Raw genomic sequence first — 22,827 nt, forward strand, 5'->3', positions numbered from 1 at the left:
ATCCATAGTATTTACAGGTCCTGGTGCAAAGCACAGTAGAAATGATGCTGTGAGAAGAAATCTGATAACCCAAACATTCTGGTTAGAGTGGGTTGTCGAAGTGGGCGAGAGTGCTACTCCTCTACTATTTTTTATTAGGTTTTACTGTTCATATACTTTTATTTTAAAAAGAAACTGTTCCGGAATGGTTTCGTTTTCAAAAAACTTAAGTGCACTGCGCACCGAACGTTCCCTTAAACAGCAGGTGCATTTGGTTGGGGGTTTTGTAATGGGCGTGGTAATGGGGTTTGTGGAGAGCGGGGCCATGGCGGCCGGGAACATAGTTCCACTACTTCTTTTCATATAATTCGACCACTCTCATTGAGCTGTGTTTCCATAAAGAAATATGAGTCTGCGTGTGCCAGAATTCAAGGACAAGAGGCAGGGAGGGCTGTGCCATTTACTGAAATGGGACAAGCTGAGAGGCCTAGGACTGATGCTCGGGGTTCCATTAACAAGGAGTGAAACGACATGTCATGCATTATGGACACGTAATTGTTGCTTGCAAATCAAGGAAATGGCTTATTTTATTTCATGTACCTTTTCTTTCACAAATTAATAAACCAAACAACTCCAGGATGTGGTAACAATTTTGCATTACAATGCAGTTGGCCATCACAAATGTACAAATATTAGCATGTTTCACAAAGATGTTGACCTTTTCACACACAAGGGTTTGAGAGGATGTATTCCTGACACAAAAGCTGTAAACTAGTACAGAATGGAGCAAAACAGGTTTTGAAGAACGATCCCCACAGAGGAGCACTCTTATACCCACACACCTCCCACCCCATAAGACTTAACATGACACGAGGGTACACAGAGAGAGGTTGGGTCAAGGCAGCAGGTGATTACCATCAGTGCAATGCTAGAAAAAAAGGATGTGTACAAAAGTCATTGATGCAAAGTTGTGCTGCTTATGCCAAGTCTCTTCAATATTGGTAGCAGTGGAGGAAGAAGGGGGCGGGGCAAAGGTTTTGTGCAGAGGGCACAGTTCTGGGGTGGACTGGCTAGGGGGGCAAAGGGGCAATTGTCCCCCAGGCTGCCTGTGCCAGAGCTGTAAAGGAAATAATGGAAACAGACGAAATCATTCAGAATCTAGCCTGCCACAAAGGAACAGAGTGCTGCAAAGGCTGCTCAGATTTTGTTTAAATGGGGCAAGATAATTATCTTGATTTCAGCAATGCTGTAGATATACCTGGACGGACCCCACACATGGGCCTCCAACGTTTATGAGAGGGAAAGGAGTCTAGTCTGCAGGGGCATGTTCATACCACCCGGTTGCAATGTATGTATTTAAATAACAGATACTCTGACCCTGGATGTTAATGTTGGAACCACTGCTCCCCATACACCATTGGCCTTTTTCAATCCATCCACAGCAGCTTATCACGACACCTACTTGCCAAGGTGTATGGGTCCTCTTTGGTTTATCCTTGGTTTTATTTAGTACAAATGCTTGCACTACGATCTGGTGAATTTCTTGATCAGCAGTGTGTATACAACAAATGTTTAATGGATACTACTTATATAGTGGTTATAGAAATTACTGTTGGATTGTTTGTGGTACTTATTTTTGGACACAGTTGAAAAACACACATAGAAAGATGCAATATTCAGATATTAATTATTAGAAGACTACAAACTAAGGGGGTCATTTAGAGTTGGGTGGATTTTTTAATAACGCTGAAGAAAGTAACCTGCTCCGATTGTGGTATTTCTGGAAACTTTACCACCAGCAGAGATGGCATTTCTGGAATACCTCCAGTGCAAGTTCAGTAATACCACCTCTGATGGCGGTAATGTAAAAAGGTTATTTTAACATTTGGTTCAGCCATTTTCACCATCAATGTCAAGGAATAAATTGATTGTGTATAGTAGGGGTTCAAATTACTACTGTTGGTTTTCTTTTTGCACAAAAGGGTCAATTCTGGCCCTTTTATGCATTATATGGGTAAGGTGGTGAGAGGAGGCAATCCAAGAGGCACACCTTTTTACCCCCTCAACATGGCCATTTGTAAAAACACACACACACACACACACACACACTCTCTCTCTCTCTCTCTCTCTCCACTGTCTGGCAGATGCTGACTGGCAAATAAAGGGTGTCTACTGTCCAACTGTAAGCCAGGTCAATGGAAGGTGGTGAGGGGCAATTAATGGACTTGGTGTGATGGACAATTGAAGAATGTGGCTGGCAAGGAATTGGTAGCGGAGCAATGAGGGAAAGGAAAGGAGGTTTGGGGAAGTGAAATGGGTTGAATTAATAGCTAAAGGATGGAGAAAAAGTGGAACAGAGGCATGAGAGTTAATTGCAAGAAACAGGGGGGGCATTGAGAATGTGATGCAAGGGAACGACACCAGAGGATGACAGGTAAGGAAAATAGTGTTACTGAGACGACGGTGCACATCTGGAAAGGTAACTCAGCAGGTTGACTGCTGGTGAGATCCATGTCTGACCTGCAAGCTACTGCACCCGATTGTGGAACTGTTTTGACCTCCTTTTTTTTCTCTGAGTGATGGATACTCGCTTTATGAACATATGTTTCAATTACTACTTCTCTAAGATTTTTTAAGGTTGCTTTATCATTTGACGTGGTGCTTTGAAAGTACACACAATTGTACAGACTAATATAATTATAGTAAGTTTTCATTATAATTATAATCTTAGTCTGTTTCCCACATGTATTTGCCTCAGGATAGAGACAATAAATAGGCTTCCAGATTGGTGCTTTGAAAATCATATTTATCGAACAGTATACTAGTTTAGCCCTTGAATAACAACTTTGCAGAAAGCATTTTTTTTTTACTTTGTTTTTATTGACATCATACATATAAGGCAGGGTGCAAAGGCACTCTCTGCCTACATTACATCAAACAAACTCCAATGTCAGTATATTTTTGGTTTTTACTCCCACCCCCCCCCTGCCACCCCACCCCTCCAACATTTAAACATACCAAGTTTTGAGACATTGCAGGTTATAGAAGCTGCGGAGGGATCATTCAGTTACCATTTTGCTATACATCGTACAGTTTGACATAGTGGGGTCTAGCTGACTTCCAATGGGTTAGAAGCTGAGCTGAGACTCTGGAGTGGTGATGGGGGGCATAAAATGGAAGCGTCATTGACAGTACTTTACAGACGGATAGATATGCAGTCATCGTGGAGAAGGTCTGCCGTCCATTCCTGCACAAAGTCAGACATGGTGTCATTCGTTATCGCAGTGAGCTTTTCATAGGTGAAAATCGATCTAAGTTTGCCAAGCTATTCCTCTTTAGATGGGGTTAGAGCACTTTCCACTTTTGGGCGAGTGCCAACCTCCCCGCTCTCAACATGGCCCCAATGACCCTTGGAAATGCGCTCTGTTCTGTTTCCGGCATAGGAGTACCCAGTAGGATTTCCAATGGAAGTTGGGTCGGACATTACCCCTCTATATCCTTGATCCAACTGAGTAGTTCCGACCAGTACATCTGAAGAACCGGACATCCCCATCACATGTGATACCAAGTGCCTCGTTGCTGACATGCCCTAGGGCAAAAAGGGGATACATCTTTAAACATTCTAGACAGGGTGGCCGGGGGCGATGCCATGAGTGGAGTATTTTAAAGCTGTGTTCCATAGCAGCGGTGTAGAGCGATCCCGTAAAAATGGATTTAAATATTGCCCTCCATGTGTGGTCGTCCAACGTCATGCCCAACCTTTCTTCCCAGATTCGCTTGAAGGGTTGCCTACCCTCTAGCCTTGCCGTTATTAACGTGTTATAAATCATAGCTAGAGAGCCTTTCCGGGATGTACTTTTGGCCAGGACACTTTCAAAGGGAGTGAGGGGGCGTTTAAAGTTATCGGCACACTGGGGATGGGTCAGGATTCCCTTCAAGCGTAAGTATGCAAAGATCGGGGGGGGCTGTCTCCATGTGCCTCGGTCAGCTGGTCGTATTCTATGAAGCCCTCCTCGCGAGAGAGTTGAGCAACCCTCTCCAGGCCCATATCTGACCATAATTGGGTATCCCGAAAGCCCCTATCACCTAAGTCGATGGGAGGGCCCCAAAGTGATGTTAAAGGGGACGGCCAGGAGGACAACTGTTTGTTGTCTTTGTTCGGTTTCCAGACAGCCCAAAGGGCAGCTAATGTGGGATGCGTTTTGAGGTGGGCAGGAAGAGCTTTGGGGGGAGCCCACAATAAATCCCTGACTTTTTTCGGGTGTGTATGGACGTCTACGATATATGTCCAATATGTCCTCAAGTCATCTCTCATGTGCTCCATCATCACCCGGAGCTGGGCCGCTTTGTAGTATAGCCTGAAGTCCGGAAGACCGAGCCCGCCATCCCAATAGACTTTGGAAGAGACAGGGTAGAATATTTGACTCTTGCCCTTTTACCGTTCCAGATGAACTGGAGGACTCGGGACTGCAATGCCTCAAAAAAGGCTTCAGGGATCACCACGGGAAGGGCTGCAAAGAGGTAAAGAAGGCGGGGCAAGATGTTCATTTTTACTGTAACCATACGCCCCAACAAAGAAAGGGTAAGGGGATCCCAACGTTTAAGGTCACTACTAATCTTAGCCAATATCCCCGGAAAGTTACACTGATAAAGTTGAGACAGATCTCTGGGAACGGTGGTGCCCAGATATCTAGTGGATACCCGCTCTATTCTTGCTCCCAGTATTTCAGAGTTACTCCCAATATCAATGTCGCCGGGACCCATGGCCATAATGCTAGATTTGGAGACGTTTATCTTAAGCCCCGAGAAGGTGCCAAAATAACTTATGAGCCCGAATAATCGGGGCAAGGAGTCTTGGAGGTTGGTCAGGTAACCCAGGATATCATCCGCGAACAGGGAGAGTTTAAATTCACATTCGCCACACCTTATCCCTGTGATTTCTTGGTCAACTCTAATCGCTATAGCCAGAGGTTCCATTAGTAAGGCATATAGAATAGGCGATAGGGGGCATCCTTGCCGGGTGCCCCTAGAAAGGGCCGGAGGTTCCGAGGTTCCGCCATTGACCAGAACTTTCGCTGAGGGGCCATTATACAGCACTGAAACCCACCTACAGAAATTATCCCCCAGACCCATTTCTCGAAGGACTTTACCCATATAAGGCAATTCGACACGGTCAAAGGCCTTTTCTGAATCTAACGAGAGAAGGTAGCCCTCCAACCCCTGCCGTGAAGCCTTGTGCATGAGATCCAGAGTCTTTCGTATGTTATCTGACCCCTGACGTCCCAGGACAAAGCCCACCTGATCTCCATGCACCAGGGTAGGGAGGAGTTTCGCCAGTCTGTTTGCTAAATGTTTGGCCAGGATCTTAACGTCGGTGTTTGAAAGCATTTTTTTTATTCTAATATGGAAGCTGGAATAGGAGAAGATGTAGTCTTCCCTGCTTTCTGAATTGCAAATTGTGGAACCAGGAAAACAGGGCTCAAATCCCCACCATCCACACTTCATACATTATGTGATCCTGAGCAAATCACTTTTCATCGCTGCGCCGTATTTTCTTTAACTATCTTTACAGAAACCCTCACTCATCTGGGTTTATACCCTTCAGTGTTACTCTATGAATAATGTAACAATTGTAACAATTTATGTTAATCATATTAGTGAAGAGGAAGGATGACAAGTGTTGGTCTTAGGTTGTTTGGGGTGGGTGCATACAGGGTTTTGTGTAAAAGGTGGGGACGCAGGACGCCTGTTATGGGTTCTTTGCCATGCCAGCTCATGTTTGACTCTGAGAGCAAACAAAGAACACCTAGTTCAGCAATGGCTCTGCTCTACTAATGAATTCTCTAGCTTCACCACCTCTTTATGTTGTTCTAAAACTAAAGATGAGATGGGATGTGAGGAGATGTAGCCTGCTGATAAATAAACTGCAACACATTGAAAACTGGGCGCAAATCCCAACTTTACCATTTCATCAATTAGATCACCCGACAAACAAACTAAATACTTATAATTGAATATGTTTGGTAAGTGGGAGTATTTCCAGACATCCAGGTCTCTAAAAACTACAAACATAAATGAATAAATGTTGCATAGAAGGAAAGTAATGTAAATAATATCTACTATATATACTTCAGAATGTGCGGCAGGGGTTTGGTATTGAGTTTACTTGTTCTTGAAGTTTGAGCTGCTCCTCGTTATGATTGGGCCAATGCTCTATGGGGCAGAAAAGTAAAACTGCCCCCCAGGCCAAATATTGCCAGTCCCCCACCATAATTCTGGTAGTTACACCTATATGCTTATGTGACATGAACTCTTTTTGCTTGGGAATTGACACAAATGAACAACTTACTTCTTACCTTTTAACGTTCTTTTGATGGGATGTTCCTCCAACGTATTCCTTATCTTGACAGATTACTTCCAGCTTGCTGGTCTCGGAAAATGTTTTCAGTAGAGGGCGCTGCACGTTGACGTCCCTCGACAGCCTCCGTATCGGCGCCAATGTCATTGTGTGTATAAATAGACTTGCGCAGCGTCCGTTGCTCAGTTCCGTTTTGAAGCTTAAGAGTAGCTGTGCATGAATTGGTTATTGACCTTGAAGGAGCGTGAGCTGCAACTACAAGGGACGTTTTACAGAGGGGATGGATGGGAGGGGCGATAAAGAATACGTCGGAGGAACATCCCATCGAAAGAACGTTACAAGGTAAGAAGTAACTTGTTCTTCGAAGGGATTGTGTCCTCCGACATATTCCTTATCTTGATAGACTCCCATAGCAGTTTTGTGTAAATGGAGGTCGGAGTAAAATTGCCATATTCCTTTTTAAGAATGAACAGAGTGTAACACAGCTCTGCCAAATCTAGTCTCTTGGCTAGAGGAGGAATCCAGCTTATAGAATTTTGTAAAAGTATGTTCGGAAGACCATGTGGCAGCCGCACATATGTCTCGAATCGGTACCCCTCTTTGGAGGGACGAAGAGGCTACGATACCCCTGGTTGAATGAGCCCTAAGATTTTGAAGGGGCTTTTTCCCTGCCGATTTGTAACATTTTAGGATGGCTAAAATAATCCATCTGGAAATGGTCCGTTTTGTGATTGGCAATCCTAATTTGTGCCCTGTGTAACCTATGAACAGTTGGTCTGTTTGCCTAATTCTAGCAAGTCTGCTGATATAAAAACTCAAGGCTTGCCTTGGATCCAGCCTATGTAGCCATTCTTCCTCTTTCCCAGGATGGGGAGGAGGATAGAATGAAGGTAAGGTTATCTTCTGAGTGATGTGGAATTCAGAAACTACCTTAGAGAGGAAATTAGGCTTCACTTGTAGGACAACTTTGTCTTTGTGAAAAATTGTATGAGGGGGTTTACAACCCAGGCGGTAAGTTCCCTACTTTACCACCATGGTGTAAATGTTTACACCATGGTGGATGGCGGATTTACCGCCCCATTCCAAGGTGAGTGGGGCGGTAAATCCCCATTCCCCATTTATTCTTCCCCATTCCCATTTTTGCCCCATAGGGCATAATGGGAGTGGGGAAGGCGCTAATTACGGCACCGTAAATTACGGTGCCGTAATTAGTACCAAGGCGGGTTAGCGCCTTGCATTTTAACGGCTGCTAAAAGCAGGCGTTAAAATGGTAATCAGGCGCCAACGGCGCCGTTAAACCCTTAACGCCTGGGTTGTAATGAGGCCCAGGGTTTGTAATTCGCTCACCCTCCTGGCAGATGTCAAAGCCACTAATAGAACAGTTTTACGGGTGGGAAATCTTAACGAACAAGAGTGGAGTGGTTCAAAACGAGAACCCATCAGGAAATGTATGACTAAATTTAAGTCCCATAAGGGAACTTGGAATGGTCTCGGGGGATAGACATTAGTTAACCCCTTTAGAAATTGTATTACTAGGGGTAATTTGAAATATGATGGCTCCTCTGCAGTGCGCTTGAAGATCGATAGCGCTGCGAGGTAGTCCTTGATCGTACCAACTTGAAGACCTGAATTCGCCAAATAGAGTAGAAAAGATAACACTGTTGGTGTACCACATGAAAAGGGTTCAATATTTTTTTCTCTTTACCAGCTGCAAAATTTGTTCCAACGGCAGCGGTAGAAAGTCTTTGTTGCTGGCCTTCTGGCTGAAAGCAACACCTCCATGATGCCATCTGGGAGATCTCAATCCTTATCTCTCAACCTTTCAGATACCAAGCGTGAAGGTTGAGGGTTCTGATGTCTGGATGGAGAACCTGACCTCCCTTCTGCGAGAGAAGATCCTCCCTGTGTGGAAGACGAATCGGAGGGAAGATGGACATGTCCAGAAGGTCCGGGTACCATGTTATCCTGGCCCAGACTGGGGCAATTAGGATCATAGTCTTCCGGAATCTTTTCAACCTCCTGATCATCTGAGGAATGACAGGGACTGGAGGAAATGCATACAGAAGTGGAAACTCCCAGTCTAATACGAATGCGTCCTCTAGAGCTCCTCTCGGGGGAAATTCCCTTGAACAAAACTGATCGCACTTCCTGTTGATACTGGTGGCGAACAGATCCACTTGAGGCACTCGTGAGAGACTGTGCTCTGCCTGCTCAGAGCATCCGCTGTCAAGTTCTTCTCTCCGGCTAAGTGAACTGCCGATAGAGAGATTCCTTCCTGAATTGGCCAAAATCAGAGCTGCATCGCCTCTCTGCACAGTGGCAGTGATCGTACGCCCCCTCTTTTGTTGAGGTAGTGCATGGTCACTGTGTTTTCCATCATTATTAGGACATTTTTCCCTTGTACAGATGGCAGAAAAGCCTTCAGCGCTAGCCTGATAGCTCTCAGCTCCAACAGGTTGATATGTAGTCTGGACTCCGATGGAGACCAACGACCGCTGATGGTCAAATCGTTAGCATGGGCTCCCCACCCCTTGAGTGAGGCATCCGGGACTTCTGTTATCTCCGGCCATGGCTGCCAAAACAGTTCTCCTTTCAAAATGTTCTCCCGACAGGTCCACCACTGAAGGTCTCGAGCCACTTTGTCCGGAACCTGAAGGAGATCTGTCATTCTTCCAGAGAATTGCGACCACTGAGTTCTTAGTGCCCACTGGAGAGATCTCATTCTCAGGTGAGCCTCTGGCACAAGGAAGATGCAGGATGCCATGAGGCCTAGCAACCTCAAAAAGTCGAAGGCTGGGAGACGTTGGGCATATTGAAAGTTGGTGACCATCTGCTGAATATCTTGAGCCCTCAAATCTGGTGGCAAGGCATTCCCCAAGGAAGTGTCCAGGACCACTCCGATAAACTGGAGTCGCTGTGATGGTATCATCTGTGACTTCTTTAAATTGAGGGAGAAGCCCAGTTTGTGAAGGAAGTGGCAGACATAATCTAGTTGGATCTGAGCTTGTTCCGATGATACAGCTTTGATCAACCAATCGTCTAGGTAGGGGTAGACGTGGATCCCTTCCCTCCTTAGACTTTCAGCCACTACCGACATTAGCTTGGTGAAGACCCTCGGGGCGGAGGTCAGCCCAAATGGCAGAACTCGAAATTGATAATGAGAGTTGCCAATTCCAAACCTCAGTTATTTCCTGTGTTTGAGATGGATTGGCACATGGAAATAAGCATCCTGAAGGTCCAGAGATACCAGCCAGTCCTGAAGCTGGAGGGCCTGAAGGATCTGAGAGAGAGTTGCCATCTTGAACTTGTCCTTCCTGAGGAACTTGTTCAATTCTCGTAAGTCCAAGATAGGTCTCAGTCCTCCGTCCTTCTTCGGTATCAGGAAGTAGGGGGAGTACTAACCCGTGTTCCTCTCCGTTACAGGTACCGGTTCTATGGCACCTTTCTCCAGCAGGTCTAGAATCTCCTGCAAAAGGAGCGGATTTGGAAACTTCAAAGACTTGTTCCTCGGTGGATGACTCTGAGGGGTGCGCAGAAAAGGCAGGCAGAAACCTTGGGCAACTGTCTCCAATGCCCAAGCGCCTGTCATTTCATCAGATGTTGAGTTAACCTGCCCCCTACTGGTGTCTTGTGAGGAGAGTCCTCAGAGTGGTTTAGAGGCGGCTGATGTAGATGCTGAGGGTAAAGAGGCACCTGCTGCTGCTGCAGCTTTTATACTTTTAACCCGTCCACCACGGGTGAATATCTTTTGGCCTCTTTGAGCTGGCTGTCCACTGCCTTTTCCGAATGCGGAATAAAAGTGAAAGGACCTACCTCTCCAAGAGGTTCCTGAGGGGTGATAGGGAGTTTGACGGATTGCAGCTCCAAGGGATTTTGCTGCTGCCTTGGATGTTTGTAACTTCTCTAGGCTGTCATCAGCCTTCTTACCAAATAAAGAAGAGCCGTCAAAGGGCATATTCAAAAGTCTGGCCTGTACATCTGGAGCAAACCCAGACTTTCGCAACCACGCAAATCTGCGGATTGTAGTACTTGCCGTCATGGCTCTGCTGATACTGTCAGCAGAATCAATGCCAGTTTGAAGGGATTCGCACATTGCGTCTTTACCATCTTTAATGATGTTCAGAAAAGCTTCCCTTTCTTCTCCTTCCGGGAGGCAGTCAGCTGAATCTTGCGAGCGTACAAGTAGCGTTAATGGAATTAAGCACCATGCTACACGCAGAAAATACCTTTTTTGACATAGCGTCAAATCTCTTATCCCTGTCCTGTGGAACAGTAGGGTAGCAGATTTACTGTTCGATGAAGTTGCTGCTTGAAAAACCAGACTCTCTGGAGTTGGATGTTTATACAAATATTCAGGGTCAGAAGCAGATACCCTATATTTGGTAGATAGTTTTTTGTTAACTGCCGGGATAACCTCAGTTTCCCAGTTGGCCGATAATTTCCTCTACAATGCAGTATGAAAAGGAACCACAGGATCTTCCTGCAGACCTTTAATTAAAATATCTGTAAGATCATCTTGTTGAAAAGAAGGTGAAGGTGTAGACCAACCCATGAATTCTATTATTCTGGCCATTAAAATTCTGTAAGGGGTCTCAGCATGTTCCCCTGGGTCTGGTTTGGCAAATTCTACTTCTGGAGAAGTATCTAACCCACTTGCATCATTCAAGGATTCTTGAAGGTCCCTCAACCTATTTTCTTCAGAGATAAATTCCTCTGGTACAGGTGTTGTAGTGCTCTGCAACCCAAAAGGTCTTCCATGATCAGAATCCTCCCCTTCCTCATAAATAGAAGACAACGCTCTGAAATAATCTGACCTTGGAAATGGCTTAAAACCCATTTCTAAAGCATAAGGGGCCAAGCTTGTAGTAACTGGTTGAGAAAACCTTGAAGTTGTCGATGTGAAAGTCAAAGGCTTCGAACAAACCAAAAAAGGCGTTGAAAAGGTATGAAGAGACCTCGAAGAACTCGAGAGGATCGGAATCCTACTCGGAGTCGTCAAGGTTATCTACGACATTCTCGAGGTCATGGTGGAAGCCCTCGGTATGACTATTGACTGCGAAGTAGTGACAGCAATCGGTTTGTCCTTTATCGGCATCGACATCGGCGTCAATTCGACGGATCTGTGTGTCGATGGGTCCTTCGATAATGGCGTTGATGACGCAGATTTATGAGTCGAAGGGACCTTCGACGATGGCGTTGATGACGCAGTCTTACTGCCTTTGCTCAAGAGTTCATGATGCTCTCGGGCAGTTTCTTTCGCCGGGTGCAACGACTCGTGGCGTTTCGATTTTTCGGGTCTTTCACCCAGGGTATCACCTTTAGCCGTCTCCGAGGGGGTCGAGGCCGCTTTCTCAAAGACGCTAAGCATCTTTTTACGGAATTATTCCCACTTAGCTGGAGAGCTGTGTTGTGTGGGACAGGTGACCCTTTCCGGGGCAACAGAAGAAGACGAAGAAGAGGGTGATCTACGACGCCTCTTTTTCGAGTGTTTGGATCTCGAAGACTGATGGAAACCTCTTTGAGACCTCGAACGGGAATGTTTCCTGTGACGGCGAGGAGACGAATGTCTCGACTCTGCCGAAGAAACTTTCGGAAGGAGTAGAAGTTTTAAGAGTCTTACCTCTTTCGAGCTTCCCCTTCTCTTGCAGTCCTTGCATTCTGAACAATGGTGCTCCGATCCCAGGCACCACAAACAGATCCTGTGAGGATCCGTCAATGACATTTTCTTTCCACAATCACAACACTTTTTGAAGCCGGACCGTGGGGTCGACGGTTCAGATGAGGAAGCCATCGAATAGAGTAAGATATCTTCGAGGAATAAGTAGAATCTACTTGAAGAACGAACTGAGCAACACAATTCCGAGGCCCACGGAACGCGGAAAAACGGAACTGGGCAACGGACGCTGCACGAGTCTTATTTATACACACAATGACGTTGGCACCGATACGGAGGCTGTCGAGGGACACCAACTCGAGAGACGTCGATGCGCAGCGCCCTCTACTGAAAACATTTTCCGAGGACAGCAAGCTGGAAGTAATCTATCAAGATAAGGAATACGTCGGAGGACACATCCCTTCGAATGTGTATTTGGGAAATCCTAGAGGGCATATAAAGAATGATGGTTCATAGGTGATGGACAAAAATGCACATGTATCTCATGTAGGAGTTGTTTGTGGCATGCTGTGTACCTCATGCCACTGAAGTAGCCCCTGTCCGCTGTTTGATGACCGATAACAAGGAGCAGATAACAAGAGGCGGCAGAGAGGCAGTCTCTGCAGGTCACGCTGTGTTTTGCCTGGTCTTTCCACATTGTTTTTTGGAGGCGTGGCAGCTGTACAAAAGCTCACCTACACCACAGAGTGGCATGGAGAGGCGACAGAGAGGCAGTCTCTGCAGTCTGTGCAGGACCGGGCGACTGGCAGGTCCGGTCCATCCTTGAAAGAAGATTGGGAACCCTCCATGCAGTAAGAAGTTGAAGTGCCTAGATGACAGACTGTTGATAGCCCCGCCCTCCTGTTTGAAGAGAGGAATTGTGCCCTTATGGTCCAAAATTGCCCAGATAAACTGAATCCTGACAGTTGCAAGTTACTATAAAGCCCTGGTTGAGGGAGGCGACTGCAGGCCCCCGAGCCTTTGAACCCCCTCATTCTTTGGGAAAGGAGGAGGGCCCATTGAGCTGACTTCACCCTACGCCCTTGGCATGTAACTCCACCAGAAAATACGAACTGGTCAATATATCCAGGGAGGTGACTGCAGACCACTGTGCCTCTGAACCTCCCTTTGTACCCACTTAGCCGTTTATTATAATTATCTTTCTCTTCCTTTCCTGCTTTGCTTGTTGATCTGTTTTGATCCTTCCTACTTTTCTCTTTACCTGCTTGTTTTAAATATTTTTACATCCTTTGTTTTATTCGGCTCGCTGCATTATCGGCCGTCACTGTACAATGGTGAAAATTACAAACCAGTGCAGACCGGGCCTGCGTAGTGGGACAAAAAACTTAGACAAACCCACTCGCAGTCGGACAGCTTTTGTGAAACACAGTGCATCCCCCACTAATCATGGGAAGAGTACAAGGGAACGTCAAAAACACACTAGAATGGTTTTTTGAACCATAACCAAACGTTACTTACGAATTACTACAAAGTGGTGAACAGAAGAAGAATCTTGCCCCCGTTTGCCTTTATTCCGAACGTTTAGTTTGCTCCCCGCCCCGCAACTGAGTTTAGCAGAGTGGAGGCGCGGAAGTCGACACCCAGCAGGGGGAAATCTCCTTGTAAAAATTTAGACCATGATGTGTGTGAAGAATTTGACAAACACATTGTGAACCCGATTTCATCTAGTGACAACAGTGGCTCTTTATTGAAAATGTGTAGATGGTTTAAGTGAAACTCCTTGGGGCCCAACTAGTTCCTGAAAAATCCTACAATAACGACTCTATCTAATAGACCTAATATGATAGAACTGGTAAATAGATCAGGAACTAATGAAGTTAGCAATCTTGAAGAGACTACCTCGAGCCTTTCGCAAAGGCTATGATATGGACTCAGATGCTGATATAATTATACAGAAAATGGCCACAATGCTAACTAAAATTGAAATTCTACATAGACTGTGTTTCAACATGGCAGCCGACCAATTGCAGTTAAAAACCCTTATGGACAAAATCGCAGATTTTATTATAGACTCCTATCCAGTAGCTACATTAAACACACAAGGGGTGACCCTGGAGCACAGGATTATTAAAGTGAAAACCTGAAATGCCCCAAGTTAAAAAGACGCTAGAGACCGAGATGGGCAGGTGCAACCTCCCTTCCTCCAGCCATACACCATACTGACTTGCTGACCATCTTTGCTGAGAATGAAGACGATGTACTTGACGCATTATGTAACGAATTATCGATGATGGAAAGAGAGGAAGTAAAGGACAATGGTAAGAATGCAGCAAACACGTAAATTGTTTCATAAGCATGCCTTTAACTGCCAGATAATGCAACAGAAGAGATTTATAAGATCGAAAAAAAGCTGAGTTAAGGAGAGCGAATCTCGATAGGAAATCATTTGAGATAGAGTTAATCTCCATCAATAATGACTATAGAAATTGGAAAAGATCATTTTAGTCAATTATTTTTCAGCAAGATGGTGAAGCTATGTTAAGGTCAGTGAGTCAGAGAAACTCAAGACATTTCTGGGCTATTTTATGGGCAAAGCAAGATCAGCAGGTGGGAAACCAAGATTCTGTAATACAAGAAGAGTCGTGGGTGGACTATTTTTCGGTGGTATATGGGGCTGCAGGCTCCGATATAGATATCAATTGGGAAACTGTTTACTGGTCACTCTCGTAAGCTGATATAGAGCTTTTAATAAGGAGCTCTTCCACATCGAGAGCAGCTGGGCCAAATGGGTTTAGTAACTGGATATTGAAAATGAATCCATCATTGTGGGCCCATCTGCTTAAATTACTTTTTGATCAAATTATTAGAACAAAACGGCTCCGAGAGTCATGGAAAAATTCAATCACAATTACGATCTTCAAAAACGGTGACAGACTCCTAGCGGTGAATTATAGGCCAATCTCGTTATTAGATGCTGATAGTAAAATATTTCTCGGCTTAATTTTAAGGAGGCTAGAAGAGTGGGCCAAATGAAATGGCATAATTCCGAAACAGCAAACCAGCTTCAGAAAGGGACTATCCACCTCCCTGAATGGTTTGGTTCTTAGTTGCTTGAATGTAGATGTGGGAAATAAACATGGCAACCCCTTTTTGGAGCTTGGATTGATCTTACTCAAGCCTTTGACACGGTCAATCGGTCGCTTATGTGGAAGAAACTGCATGCCTGGGGAGTTACATCACACTTGCTCTCTATCCTAGTTGAACTCCATCAAAACACTAGAATGAGAGTAAGAATCTCTAAAAGTGGACAATTAACAGACCCAATACGGGTAGAGAGAGGGGTGCCCCAGGGTTGCTTGATAGCGCCTCTCTTGTTTATTCTCTTTATGGCTGATCTTGGATCGGACTTGAAAGATAGTGGGCTAATACCACCACGGATCGGATCAACTAAAATTAACTGATTGGCTTATAACGATGACGTGGTGGTACTGGACCACTCACAGGTCGGCCTACAGAGATTGCTCCATGCACTTGATTTATATGCCCAAAAGAACAAACTTAAAATTAATCTGGATAAATCCAGGATTCTTATCTTTAAACATCCGAAGAAAACAGACAAGAAATATTCCTGGGAACTGGACCATAGAAAAATTGAGATTGTCTCTGAGCTAACTTATCTGGGAGCCATAATTAAATCATACCCGACTAAGATCCATCTATTAGAAATTATTAATTTAAAAACTATTAAGTTGGGGGCTCAGATGAAAAGGATAAAAATGAAATTCTGTACATTTTCTATACTTCCGCTGATAAAATTCTATTTAGGAAAGGTGTTCCCGATTATTCTGTATAGTATGGAAACAAATTTACTTGCATTGGATGTGAATTGGGACTTGATTGAATCAAAACTTTGGAAAACAACATTATCCCTTCCGAATTGTGTTACAATTGCATCTGTGAGGTTTGAATCGGGGCTTTCCTCTTTAAGATCGTGGCTGGAGTGGAAATGGATCTCTTTGTATAGGTCCCTTTTGGTTCCTATAAAGGGTTCTTTATACAAGGACCTGTCCACCCTGCTCCAGGATAATACAAACACATTTCTTGAAAAATTAAGGCTGAAATGTCGAAATCTGCTAGACAACTTAGACTTTACAGCAGATATTTTGATCCAAAACCCAATGAAAGTGAAAGATAGCCTGAAAAGGTGGGATTGGGTGACCACGGGAGTGAGGATGAGGATGACAAAATTATCGCAATCCTTTTCCAGCATGGGTAGAAAAAGGACAAGTCTTCCCCCCATACTTGGAAAAATATCCGGATCCATGCTCCAGGGACATCTTTTTGAGGTTCAGACTTAATTTACTACCTACTCTGGAAATTCAATCAGCAAGAGATATAATTCAATCTGGGAACTGTTGTATGAAATGTGATGCTAATGAATGTCAAACACTAAAACATCTGGTAATTAAGTGCACGGGCACAAGGGAGATGAGAATTCTGAGACTGAGAAGATTTGTACATGATATCAGCTGGCTAGACACGGAGGAATTTTAGTTTAGATCCTCCTCTGGGACTGAAACTTTTTTTAACAGCTGAAATGGTAAGACTACTGAGAGATTTAAAGTTAGACAATTATCAAGAAAGGGAACCTAGATGATAGTTGTAATTTTATTATTATTTTAGTTTTATTTTTCTTCTTTCTCTTTGATAGATGTTGAAGTGTATGTAGATGAAATATGTACTGTTCCTTTTTTTTTTAATTCTTTGTCGTTAAATGTTTTGCATGTAAGGAAAAGTGTAAAAAGTCATATACTTTGGCTAAAGCACAATAAATAAAAAATAAATAAAGAAGGCAGCGATGACTAGCCTCATAAAACAGGTTACTTTCCCAAAAATACCTCCTCCACCACCTAAACTGGCAAGATATAAAGACCAAAGCCTGAAGTGATATAATGTGGGGCCAAAGATAGTTACTAAAGAGTTTGAGCACGGGTCTATACAACATGTTTCTTTAACCAGCCCTCTGAATAAATGGGCCAGTAAAAAATGCACACCTGTAGTGGTGGCGGCAAATGCCCAAATTGTCCCTGACCCTAAGAGTTATCCCCATATTGATTGCCGTGGGTCCCATAGGAGTTGTTGGGAAGTGCCCTGTGGAGATGATCCTCGATTCAAAACTGTGAAACACGGTCTAACATCTGTGGTAACAGGAGTGAAATGGGGGGGTGAGAAGTTCTTTATTTGCTTGCACCCATGCGACTAGGTAACAACATAGTCGGCCCCTGCTAACTGCCCACAATTGGCGTCTCCGACTCTTCCTTTGCCTCCCCCGCCCCCACTACACTCCCCTTCCTATCCTCCCATCCCTTCCACTATACAAAAAGAGTCACTGACCTTGGGCTCATTGGTAAAACTTGAAGAGCTGTATCCCACTGTTGATATCCCTTTTTTAGAACCGTACAACGCTTCTCCGCCTTTGGTCTGCTATCCCTAGCCTGTCCTCTATTGGCAGCAAAGATATGCTTCAAATTGGCCTCCCAGCATGGACATGTGTGCAAAATTGAGCATTGATAAACTTTGCTTCCCCAGCTATTGTATTGCTGTTGGGTATGTGCGCAGAAACATTAAGATCATTAGGATATAAATTAACAGTTTGTTGTGCGAGTGCACACCTGCGGGGCACAAGCCGGATCCAGCCAGCCGATATGGGCTCAAATTACCTGATCTCCACACTTATATGGAACGGGGACGCATGGACCTCTGAAGTTGCACTCTTTCAAGCTGGAATACAAGAGGTTATGGCCATATTGTGAGCAAGGAAGGCTCTGCCCCGCTACTTGCTAGTGTGGATAGCTTCCTGCTGCAGGAGACATGGTTAGGGTCGCCTCTGGTGGTGGAGGGTTATAAGGTATACCAAGTAAAGACCAAAAGGGGCCTTATGGGGGGCACGTGGTAGGCATTAGCAACACCCTGGGTGCTCGACACCGGGTGCTCACTTCTATAAGTAGTTCCATGATGGGAATCGAGTTAATCCTACAGGGGGCGGAAGAGGAATTTAGGCTGGTGATTGTGAATATGTATGCTACCCCAGACATTAACTTACCTTGAAGATATACAGGAATCCCTGGGTGAGCTATTGTTTGTTTGTTTGTTTACTTATTTGTAATGCGTGCCAGACCAGAAGGTACCAGGGCGCAGGGTACAAGAAACTTTTCAGCTTTGAGATTACAAGTTTACAATAGTACATCAGTATAATACTGTAATAAAAATAGAGTGCATAGGTATTTACAACTTAAAAGGTTACATGTTACATTTGCACACAGATATAATACATGGATCAAAGGATAAAACTCACTGCACTCGTATTGAATGAATCGTATGACCCTGCAAGCTGTTATGTATGAAATATATAAAATACATTTAAAAAGAATGGTCTACCAGACTCTAAATGAGAACAACATGGGCCTGTACCAGTTAATAGAAATCAAAAGGCAATAATGCATTAAGTAATCGACTTTAAGGTGAAAACCAATTAGCAGACTAATCAATAAAGATACAGCAAACTAACTTGGCACTGAACACCATAATTGGAAAAAAATACCATAGACAATAGGATATAATTGAACGTTGGTGAAGATAGGAAACTAATAAAAAATATGTCCAATCTATTGACTGCAGGATCAGGACAGGGGGATGAGCAGCAGATAATTTTGCTTAAGGTTGACTTAAATGCCAGATGTATCGACAATGAAGAAAGCACATTGTATAGTCATCTAACAAAAACATGCCAAATGACACAAAAATAGGGCAATCACAAGGGGACCAATGGGTTCATTTCTTTAGAACATGGGATTTAACCATGATAAATGGGAGAACAGAGTGTGATCGGCCGGAAAAGTTCACTTGGTGTTCGAACAAAAGCAGAGCAACCTTAGATTACTTTTTTCAGTACTTAAAATTGAACCAAATAGTTTCAGCGATCATGCCATCATGCGACTGACCCTTGCCTTTCGCAAGAAGATCCAGGATTATAATTGCTGTAGTGGGGCATTTGCTAATCATGCCGGTAATCGGATATGTTGGATTGCGAAACACGTCACTACGGCAAACCAACTATTTAATAATGCAATAGTGCAAGATAAGTGTTGGCTGGTCACAGCAAATGGAAATGAAATAGAGAGTTGGATGAAAGATGTGGTGTCTGTTAGGCCGAATTATATGCAGTACCCTCTGGGAACACCACACACAATTAAGACTGCAAGTGACAGTACAAATTCACCTTTGGTACAAGCCTGTACAACACAGAAAAAGTGGTAGCGATGGCTGAGCAGCCAGACCTATCTCAAGAGCAAGTGAGCAGTATCAATAGTTATACAAAGGACAGCGATTACTATGATTCAAACAAACACTGACTCAAGGTTTCTGAGTAAAAGAATATATATTTATTTACACATCAGTTGTATAACATTTCACTAAAGTAAAGCAGTTCAAAAATCACACTCGTAATACACCACACCACTCCCAATAGTTTCCAGACAAGCTAAGCTCACAAAATGAAGTGGGAGCAAAATGGCACACTGTAATTTAAAAAAGGGAGGGAAAAGACCAAGTTAGGCAGGAATTGACCAGCATCAACAGGTAAAGTAAGCAAGGCAATCTAGAAAGAGGAACTACAGTGAGGGAATCAAATCAAAACGGCTTACGGCCAAAGTCAATAGGACAAAAGTCTTTTGCTCAAGATCACACAGTTCAGGGTAGTTTGCTGTTAAGTCTTTGCCAAGAGTTCCAGACGAAGTTGGTCAGCAGAAAAGTTAGTTCAAAGAGTAGAGAAGGACAAGCCCTCAGATTGGTGAAATATTTCACACACTTTCCCCGCGGCTGGACGAAACGAACAAGTGGATTTGCACAGTACCTTTAAATGGAGAAGAAGCTGTAGCTGAGGCGGACGTTCCTGGCAGTTGCTGCAGGCTCACGGTTCCTGAAGCGACTGTCGGACTGACATGAAGTAGAAAGACTGGAGTGTCCTGCACTGCCCAGGGAAGAAACCAGCAGCAGAGCAAAGCAACAAATAAAAGGTGCGCTCCTTAAAACCCAAGCAGGGCCCGACCTTCCTGGCTATCCGGCCCACTGTAGCTCTGTACAGCGAATTCGACCAGCAGAGGGAGTCCTGGCTTGTAGTTTGGGCGTACTGGTTGGTCCAACCAGCTCAGTTGAACAAGATTGCTGGAGGATCTTCTCTGTCATTGGAGTTTGACGATTTGGACCTGCAGCAGGGCTTCACCGGGAAGTTCAGTCGTGGTAGGGGCCTCTCCCGTCAGCTCCTCGTCGGTTCTTTCATTCCAGTGGCGACTCTGCCTTTCCAGACCCAGACCTGCTTTTTATGCAGTTTAACCCTTTCCATTGAAACCTAGTCCATGTCTATTGTCGATGGATTGGTTTTGAGGGAAATACATTTTTGCATGTTCAATATAGGTTTTCAATGCTTTTTTTCGATACTTTGTTTTAGATGGTTTAGTGATTCTATGCTTTTAATTCGATGGAATCACTATAAACCCAAAACATATCAGGCCAAAATAATAAAAGACAAATATCGAAGGCGTACCTCTGTCAGAAACACTCAATGGCAAGATATGATTGGCGCACTACGAAGAAAAAAGAGCAGCTTCGTATGGCAGATTCTATCCCGTGCGAAAGGGGATAGAGTGAGACAATTTTTAAACGCCATACAGGAAAAAGATTGGCTACTCTACCTGGGGGACAGAGCAGGAAATGATTAAACCCAACCAAGGGCAATGCGTACTGCTCACAAGTGGCCTTTGATATTCTATATCGAGTCCATAGAATAGATTATTAAGAACCTCGGCCAACCGGCCCCCCAGCCCATACGGCTTGGCCAGTATAGTTTTGAAACAGAACCCAAATGGGTGGGCTTTATTTTTACAAGCTTTGTTTAGTAGAGTATGTGCTGAGCGACATATTCCTGAATCCCGGGGGCAGTCAATTCTCCTACCTATTTATGAGAGAGGCGACAGACTGTCGCCGTAGAATTACAGGTTATTGTCCCTGCTGGATGTAACAGGCAAGGTCTTTCCCTCATTCGTCTTGGGACAATTTCAGTTATGGGCAGAGGAAAGGGAGTTACTTCATTTCACACAAACGGGCTTCCGCCTAGGCTGCTCAACTACACACAATCTGAGAGTATTGGACAGGCAGGATGCTCGACTACACACAATCTGAGAATATTGAACAGGCTGATTAGAGCAGCTGCCATTAAAGGCGCCCCTACGCTGTATGTTATCTTCTTAGATTTCAAAGCTGCATTTGGCGGGGTTAACCGTAATTAACTGTGGTCTAAATTAACAGCCTGGGGTTGTCCTAGTTGGCTACTAGATGCCTTGAGGAGACTCCACGAGAATACATCTGGACGAGTCAGAATGAATGATGCAGGGCTGACTTTGTCCCCGTTGAGTCAGAACAGGGGAGTCAAGCAAGGCTGTGTCTTGGCTCCCCTGTTGTATAAAATTTATATGAGTGAACTGCCCGCGGCCCTAGCGCAGTCCACCGCCTGCTGTCCAGGAATAAGTTGGGTGCCTATTGATCTATGCAGATGACTTGATCATATTTAATCAGACACTAGGCGGAATAAAGAATATGTTTGAAATCTTAGTTTATTTCACCACAAAAAATGAATTGACCATTAACATGTCAAAAGCTAAGATAATGCTGATTTCTGCAAAAAAGATAAACCGCCCTCAGATTAATACAAGTTTGGGTAATATTGATTATGTGAGTAAATACCCCTATTTGGACAGTGACATTTGTCAGAGTTTGTCGTATAAACATATAATCGAGGCCAAAACGACTAAGGCAGAAGGCAGAAATTGCATTTCAAGGCAAACTAATCCTAGATGTAAACTGCTGTGACTTGTGGGAGTAGATAGTGGGAGAAATTGAAGAACTGGGGATGATGAATATCCCTGCATGATTAAGGGTTTGTACAAGGAGCTAGGGTGGCATCCTAAATTTGAATGGGGAACCAAATATGAAACCTTAAGAGCCCTGTTCGGAAATAAGCTGGCCCAGTAGGGCTGGATCCGCAATTACACTCGGCTATGTACAATAAAGTCCTACGTACCTGTGGCAAGAGTGGTACATAGGTACTTAAGTTTACAACCGTACCTTCGGCAATGTTCCTCCCCTTCAGTACGTAATCTCATTTTGAGACTACGTATAAACCAACTACCTTTGACGGTTTTTGTGGGAGCTCACCTAAAAATCAGTTTAGAGGAAAGAGTGTTCCGTATGTGGAACATACAGGGAGCTATAGAGACCACCCAAACATGTATTTACGGAGTACCAAACCATGAGCAATATTTATATGACTATTTTGGTCAAGTGATGCATTCTGGATTTATTGCCTCAATTCAGACTTAGAAAGCCTTCATGTTAACCTCTATTGGCTGTGGCGCCATATTCCCAAGAGATTATCCAAAGATAAAGCGATACCCTAACCTGAAGTGGTGTGTGGAAATAATGGTGATTGAAATACACTGTACTCTTCCTGCTTTTGTATTATTAAGAAAGCCATAATGAAGGTATCTTAAACGTTGTCATGGTATTGCTGTACTCGTACAATTCGGCAGATGCAATAATTGAAATAATTGGGATATAAAAGTTATCATTTTAAATATAGAAACCGCAGACCTATTTTAAAAGATTGTAAACCTATTTAATATATAGGCTTAGCTAGAATCAAATGTGTATTAGCACCTGCTCAGGCTGCTTACCAAAGAGACAGTTTGTGTGTAATGATTTTATGCTGTTATTAACCAAGTGTTATTTGTTGAGTGTATGCATGATATGTTAATTTTAAAGA

General features: G+C 44.0%; 1 protein-coding gene across 1 annotated transcript in view; it reads right to left on the minus strand.

Annotated features, from left to right (window-relative positions):
• The window catches only part of LOC138546981 (sterol carrier protein 2-like), a 1,126,877-nt gene that overhangs the window by 1,095,076 nt on the left and 8,974 nt on the right, over positions 1-22,827 (minus strand). The gene's annotated exons all lie outside the window — the stretch shown is intronic.

Source organism: Ambystoma mexicanum, chromosome 1q (genome assembly GCF_040938575.1).
Source record: "Ambystoma mexicanum isolate Mex_15411 chromosome 1q, UKY_AmexF1_1, whole genome shotgun sequence".
Taxonomy (NCBI): domain Eukaryota; kingdom Metazoa; phylum Chordata; class Amphibia; order Caudata; family Ambystomatidae; genus Ambystoma; species Ambystoma mexicanum.